Source organism: Solanum pennellii, chromosome 11 (assembly GCF_001406875.1).
Source record: "Solanum pennellii chromosome 11, SPENNV200".
In the NCBI taxonomy this organism is placed as follows: Eukaryota; Viridiplantae; Streptophyta; class Magnoliopsida; order Solanales; family Solanaceae; genus Solanum; species Solanum pennellii.
The window spans coordinates 10,723,975-10,732,068 of record NC_028647.1 but is presented as its reverse complement, the minus strand read 5'-3'; the positions used below and the strand labels follow the sequence as shown (position 1 = coordinate 10,732,068).

The following is an 8,094-nucleotide window of genomic DNA, read 5'->3' as shown; positions in this document are numbered from 1 at the left end:
ATATATATATATATATATAAAAAGTTAGATAAAAAAAAGTAATGATGTGGCACCTCTCAATGGCTAAGGATCCTATTTATCTTCTTTTTTTATGTGTGGTTTTTTTTTTTTTGACATTTTCTCTAATTTTCTTCAATTGTTTTATTTTATAAAATCATCTTTTTAATTCATACCTTTTCAATTACATAAATTCAAATCTTAATTAATTTAATAATATAGATAACTCCTAACCTTTTAATAATATATATATAACTTCTAACTTTTTAGTAATATATGTAGCTCTTAATAGTTCATATTCATAACCTTCAAATAATTTAATATAAAAATGTATAACTCCAAAATATTACACCTATAAATACCTACTTTGAGACATGTATGATGGTCATTACTATTATTATTTTTGGATTTTTGATGACACAAATCATGATTCTTTTATGGAAAAAATAATTGATTTGTAAATTTTGGAGAATCGAATTATGTTATGTTGAGAACATGATCCTTCTTTCCTCTTCAAATTATGACTAATATTTTTATTATTTTGCTTGATTAGCTAACTATAATTTGATGTCTTTTTTATGTTATTATCGTAAGGATAATTTATAATTCTCCAGTCAAACCTCCAATGCAACAAGAGCTGATTGGTTAAATCAACTTAATTAGTTAATTGAAAAATCGCAGTTTATCTTATTTTTATTAATTTGATATTCAATTTCGTCTAACAATATCTTCCTCCTCACTAGCTATAAAATTGTTATACAAATATATATTAAATATAACTAATAAATAAATATAATATCTCAAATCTCAATATAAAGTATAATACTAAATATTAAATACAAACATGTTATATAGCTAAGAATCAAATAAATCGATCCATCTTACGATTTCGTATCTCACAATCACATAACAATAATATGGCCAAAACACATTTTAACGTTACATTCTTAATTATATTATTTATATAGAGAAATTATTTATAAGCCAAAACGTTGCTTCACGGTTTTGAGAATTTAATCAACAATTTTTTTTAATTTTATTTTATGACATCCATAGCATTACTTTTCTTGAAAATTTTAAATTTTTTTTCATTCCTTTTGGTTAACTTATTGATTTTCTGTCCCTTTTAAATTTTTTCTTAATTAATTTTTTTCTTAATAGATTTTTCTCCTATAATATAAACTAAGAGAAAAAATATATATTGTTCAAAATAATAGTAATTATTAAAAATAATATTTATCAGTAGAAGAATATTTAGAGACTTTTAATTAATTTGAAATTTTTTAAATAAGGTAAAAAAAAATTTCATATAATAAAATTAAATCATAAAAATGGTGGAGGATTTTACTTAAACATCTTTTGTTTATTAGAAAAATATGGTAATTTTTATTTTACTTTTTCACTTATTTTTATATATTTATTTTTATCATAAACTCACACCTCTTCATCTTTCATAACATCTATACTTAATTAATACTTATTAGTAACTTATTATAACTTCTAACTTTGTACCTTCATAACCCCCAATTACATAATGATTAAATTTGTGACATTTTAAAAGCACATCAAAAAAATATTTCTAACCAAATATATTTTTATAATTAGCTTAATTTTCCTCTACACTAATTTTGTAATGCAAAACCTATCGACAAAGACTATTTTAGTAATTATTTTACTTCTAATAAGGATGATAATAGAATGATTGAATTATTTTTTTATATGAAATTATAAAAGCAAAATCATTAATAAAAGTTAGCACTAAAAATAATTCTTTAAGACATTAAAATGTATTTGTGGATACACTTAACGGCGGAAGATAATCAAAATTATCATGAAGTTATTTTTAAATTTTCAAAAAAATATGAATCATGAAAAATATAAGAAAAATTAGTTAAGAGAATTTATTTTTAACATTTTGCATAAATTAGTAAAATGCTAAAGACAAACTAACTTAATTATATTAAGATACTATTCTAATTGTTACTTTTTTTAAATATAAATTAGTAAAAATTTTAAAGACGAGCTAATTTGAATCTCTTAAGATATGATGCTAATTGTTACTGTTTTCTTAGTGGAATTAAATAAGCAAAGACAAAAAAATGAAAAATAAAATTAAAAAAGGGAGAATAAAAAAGTAGCGTTGAAATAAGTTTTAAAAAAATGTAAAATTATAGGAGAGAATTTATTAAGGGAAAAATTAATAGCGATATTATTCCAAATATACTTATTACCTAACCATTCATCCTCCATTATAATTATTTCAAAAATTTACTTAACGTTTTCTCTTACACTTTAATTATATTAAAATATTATTTATCGTTAATAATTATAAATATTCTTATTATTTGCGAATAATTTTTTTTATTTACCTTATTTAGAAAAAATCCTAGAGTCTAATTATAAGTTTTTATTAAATATTATAAGAATTTTTTTTTATATTTATATTTAAAACCTTTTATCATTCTTTTATAATTTCTCATTTATTACTTATTTTACTATGTATTTTGACAACAATATATTATTTTTTTTGTTAATTCTACATCACCAAAAATTATTTTGCAGAACTAAAATCATGTATCACCCATTTTCTTCCAAAGTGTTGACACCCAACTACGACCCTCCTCGATAGGAATTAATTAACGAGTTTCTTAATATTAAACGATTTAAAATAATTAGATTTTATAAAGTTTAAAAGTTTTAAGTTACTTTAAATTAATCTCACCACTTTTATATTTTTTTACATAATATATATGATTTACATAATCATGTAGATAATTAGTATATTTTATTATTATTTGAAAATCGTCTCAAAAGATTTTATACTTTACTACTTAGTTTAGTCGTATATTAGTCTACATTTTTGGATTAGTTATATTACAATTAAGTTGATTATTTTATTTCATTAAAATTGAGAAGCTTGTTAATTAGCTTATAATAATTTGTCTTATTTATTTATTTTTAGCGGAATTCGCCAAGACATAGTTTGGCTAATTTGTTAATTCCAAGGACAAAATTTAGGTCCCTTTTGAATTTCAGCCCAACCCTTTTTAAGACCAAGTCTTTGGCTTTCCAGCCCACCACCTTTCTCTTAATATCAAATTTAGACCCAACCCAAACCCCAGAGATCTGACCCAATTTAATTCCTTACAGAAATTTCAGCCCAATCCACAATCCCAAAATTCCCAGCCTACCTGCTCTTGCTAGCCGGCCCGACCCGACCCAATTTCCCCTTCACAAAGAAATCAAGAACAATGTTCTTATTACCAAAAAAAGTTTAACTTTGTCCTTGGCTACGCACTAGAATCCCAAGAAAAGTGCCTCGTCATCTCCATGCGAGAAACGACAATAGTCTGGCGAGTACAACCCAATATTCGGCCTTCCTTGTCGTATTATTCGTATCACTTCCGTTTCGTATGAGCGCAGAAGCAAATGCATGTTTGTCTGTCCTTGGAGCCACGAGATGAAGCCACGCCACCCCCCTAAGGACGATGTAATCAATCTCGGCCGTCATTCGCCCTTTCCTCTTCTGGAATGGGTCAAAGTCCCAAAAAAAGTGTTTTTTTTTTAATTTTTGAAGGAAGAATTCGAAATTGATCCGAATCCGAATCGGCCCTACCTTTCAAAAATCGTGCCTAATTCTCCAGCTATAAATATTCTCTTTCTCCTTCAATGTTGGGAGGGAAATCTTTTTTAGAAAATCTGTGGAGAGAGTTTGATATTGAAAATTTATTTTAGAGCAAAACATTTAGACGACATAAGAAAAATCTAGCTAAAGATATAGTGAGAGAGAGCTTGCATTAAGGTGGGAGCAAGTTTTCTGTTGGAGATTTTTTTTTTACGAAGAACTGGTGAAAAAAGGATAGAGATTTTTGGTTGGCTTTTCTTTTTGGTTGGAGAAAGATATGAGAAGAAACTAGCAAAAAATACAAAAAGGGAAAATTGAAGTTCACAAGTATAGACAATGAAAAATCAAAGTAGAATTTAGAACTATAGTGTTATGCTTGCGAGTAAACTGTTCTCGTCGTAGATTTGTCATTGGTGGTGGAATAGTTCACTTCTAAGCTCGTCGTTGTCCAGTTTGTTGTCGTTTAAAAGGTAATCCCCGATTTCAGCTCGTATTTTGGTTTATGTTCAATATGTTGCCATGTTAATTTCTAAGTTACTTTGAATGATAAAAAATTGGAGTTGTTTCGAGTCTGTTTTGTCTCAAGTCAACAACATAGCTTCTTTTTTTTAGATAATCGATTTTTTTTTAATTTACTCGCTTTCCGTGTGAATTCGGTTTGCTTCATCAATATGGGTGTTCTATTTCATTTTCTACTTAAAATATTATTTGCTTAGGAGCAATTTCACTGTATCATGAGTTGAATGATAGCAAGATATAACTAATTACGTGCCACTTATCCGTGTGTTGCAATTCGAGAGTATTTCACCAAGTTGTTTTCACTCACTTTTTCATTATTTTGTTTGTTGAATCACCCTGCCTTGCTAGAATGATCGTTTACTTAATGAAAGTTTATATTAACTGTGATGTACTGTTGTCTTTGCTTTCCTCTCGTTAATTGCTACTTACTTGTGAATGATAAAGTCTAAGCTGACTAAACTGTTTTGCTAGCTCAAAATGGATACAACATATTTTTTTAAAGTTATTTTTTCATGTTTAGCAAGGAAATATCTATTTTCTTTAGTTTGCAAATTTTTCAGTTCTATAATATCTCAAATTGTATATTAGCCTCTGTGTTGTGGTTATGTTTATTTATTTTCTTGATTACTCCACAATACTCTACTTTTAATGTTTAATTTTTATCGCCTTTCGATTGAGAGATTGTTTGTGATTTCTATCCCATCGGCAGATAAGTTGATTTAATTCTCACATGTATTTGGTTCGATGATAATGCAATATTAGATTAGATCTTTATGCAAATTTCGAATTATCAAAATGGATTTAAAGTGCGGCATGTGCTCCTTTGACATAAATGTTGATTAGCCAAATTTAACAAATGGTTTGACTGTTCTCTGTTTGTTTCGAACTCCCTTATTTGAGTTTGTTTTCATTTTGTTTACTATCCAAGCATAATGACTATCAAACTGTGAATATTTTGATGGAGGTCTATTATGAGTGTCATCTTATTCCTATAGGTATTTATTTCTCTGCCTTGGTTGATAAAATGTGTTGAATCAACGACAATCCGGTTAGCTGTTGATGTGTATCATAACTAGTGGTTAAATTTATCTAAAATAGTGGTTTAAGCTATTATTACATCAATTTAGTCACTGGTCATTTGTTGTTTTATATTCTTTCTTTGGTTTTCATTGTTTGATTGAAGAATAGTTAGATGCATGTTGCTATATTTATTTTGGATACTGATTCCTATCCTTGTTTTTTTTGTATCGCGGGAACTCATATGGAGTACAAGTTCGATCGAAGTCTCATTTGGCTTTGCATTTCGAAATGGGCCATAAAGGCCCCAAATCCCCTGTTTCCCTCGAATTCAGCTAATCATAGAAGTCGAAGAGCAGGTCCTATGGAGTTGACGCACATGTGTCGGAGTTGAAAAATGCATACATGGAGGAGAGTTTTGAAATGATTGGCCAAAGACCTGCTCTTAGTTCCAAGAAATTGTATTTTGTTTAGTTGGTCCTAAGCCCCTTATTATTTTGTATTATTATCTTGTTAGTTTAGGACATATACAATTGAAGTGGGTCAAACGCTCAAAACAAAATGGGTCCAAATACCGGTCTAGGCGGATAGAAATCGAATTTGGACCCAACTCTCTCTCTCTTTTTCTTTTACTTTATCGCGTTTATTTACTTGTTATTAATTGCCGTTAGTTTTAGGGTTAAAAAATTCAAATCCCCACAAGACTTTGTAATGTTTTAACTATTCAAACTAATTAATCGACTCTAAATAGATTTAAAAATAAGGGATAATGCACAAGTACCCTCTCAACCTATGCTCGATTATACTAAGGTCCTACTACCCCCTGAACTTATTTTATTAATAATTTTCTACCCCTTTTTGTCCTACGTGGCACTATATTGTGGGCCCAACGCTGGTTGACTTTTTTTTCAAGCTAGTGCCACGTAGGCCGAAAAAGGGTAGAAAATTACTTATAAAATAAGTTCAGGGGGGTAATAGGACCTTAATATAATATAAGTGTGTCTCTGAGATTTCGGGCATAGGCTGAGGGGGTACTTGTGCATTTTCCCTAAAAATAATAAATTTTGCATGTAAAAATCTCACTTAGATAGTAGGATAACGTTTCTACAAGTTTCTAAATAAATTTTCAATCCAAGATTAAATCGGAACATTTTTGGCCAAATAAATTAGTTGTCGGATAACCGCAAGTCAGCGGACTTCTTAGATGCTTCTAAAAACCTTCCTAAGGCGTTAATATGAACCTCGAACCCCTTAAAAACTCTTTTCAATTGATTTCCTGTTTAGTCGATTGAAAAAATAGTTTTCTTGATTTTTCTTAAAAATTAAGTGGCGACTCTAAACAAGGCTAAAGTTTAAAAAACAATACTAAAACATTTTTTTTCGAAATAAAACACAAAGAATCAACATATAGAGAATAAGCTTTAAATTTTAATAGACAAATATTAAAGTACTTTTTAAGTCTTCAAATTATAGGTAACTTATCTACTGCAAATAATTTTCATATTTCTAAGACCGTTTTTAGATGTGTTACTATTTTAATTCTTTTGAAACCTTTTAAAAAATTTAAAAGACTAAAAATTCCACTTTAAATCTTTTATAAAATATCAAAGGTGACTATATTTAATTTTGAGAACTCATTCAAATTGATAATAAAGACATAAATTCTTGATTATATATTATAACTAATATAAAATAATATGTACTATTCAACCAAAAAAAGAAGTATAAGTATTTGGCCTAATTTAAGGATATTTATTTTTTGATAAAATCAATTCATGAATTGAATTGAAATTACAAATCTATCTATATGTTAAAATTTATTGGCTAATCAATTTGAATTTGAAAATTAAAAAAAAAAATTATACACCGCACATAGTGCGGCTAAGTTTACTAGTTAAGAAAAAGAGAAAGGAAAATGGATATTCAAAAATGAAGCCAAAAGGTGAGAAAAAAAAAAAGAAAAGACATCGCATGTGACATTCAAAAGCAAAATAGGACAAAAACATGAACATGGAAAACCAGTAAATTTTGACATACAATCAGCCTCAATGCAACAAATACAAGATTAATCTATATGTGATTAAGTTTTGAGATTATTTTCTCATTAATAAGTTAAATAATTTTTTCATTGCTTGTTATTGTATTCACACATATACTAATCTTGATCTAATTTTTTTCTATATCAAATATGATGTTACATAGAGATTTATCAAGTAATTTTTCTCAATTTTTGAGTAAAAATATGAATTCACAATTAGGAGCTTGCACGAAGAGTCATCAATCAAACAAACAGATATTTGTAGAAAATTCAGTTTGATCTTCGATGCGGATCTTAATTTATATATATATTTCTCAATTTTTGACTACAAATATGAATTCACAATTAGGAGCTTGCATGAAAAGTCAACAATCAAATAAACAGATAATATGAAGAAAAATTTGTATCTGAAAATCTTATGTAGATAAAAATCCTAGAAGAAGCTTGAAGGAGAATTATTCATATCTTGACCCATTTTTTTAAGAAAGAAGAAGAAGAAGAAGCAAAAATTTGTTCTTTCGAAAGTCATTCATATCTTCTTTCTCCTTTAAGAAGAGAAAAGAAACTTGTTCATCTTCTGTTTCAGATTTAAGTGAACATTTAATATTGTAGATGGTAGATCCTATTATTTACTTTTGACTTTTTGTCCCAGCTTCTTTGAAAAAGTGAAAAGAAACCCAGAATCTTGTTCATCTTGTCTATCTTAAATTTAAGTGAAAATTTAATATTGTAGACCCCACTATTTACTTCTTCTTTTTTCCACCTCCTTTGAAGAAGAGAAAAGAAATTCAGAATCTTGTTCATCTTCTCTCTCTTAGATTTAAGTGAACATTTAATAGTGTCGACCTCACTATTTACTTTTTTGTTTCAGCTTTTATTTTTAGAAAGGTCCCACAAT

General features: G+C 27.6%; 1 long non-coding RNA gene across 1 annotated transcript; it reads left to right on the top strand.

The window, feature by feature from the left end:
• The first annotated feature begins 3,285 nt into the window (after window positions 1–3,285).
• On the top strand, window positions 3,286–5,891 carry LOC114074828. Its single transcript, XR_003575121.1, has 2 exons — window positions 3,286–4,092; window positions 5,415–5,891. It is a non-coding gene; the product is annotated as an uncharacterized LOC114074828 (long non-coding RNA).
• Window positions 5,892–8,094: the final 2,203 nt, after the last annotated feature.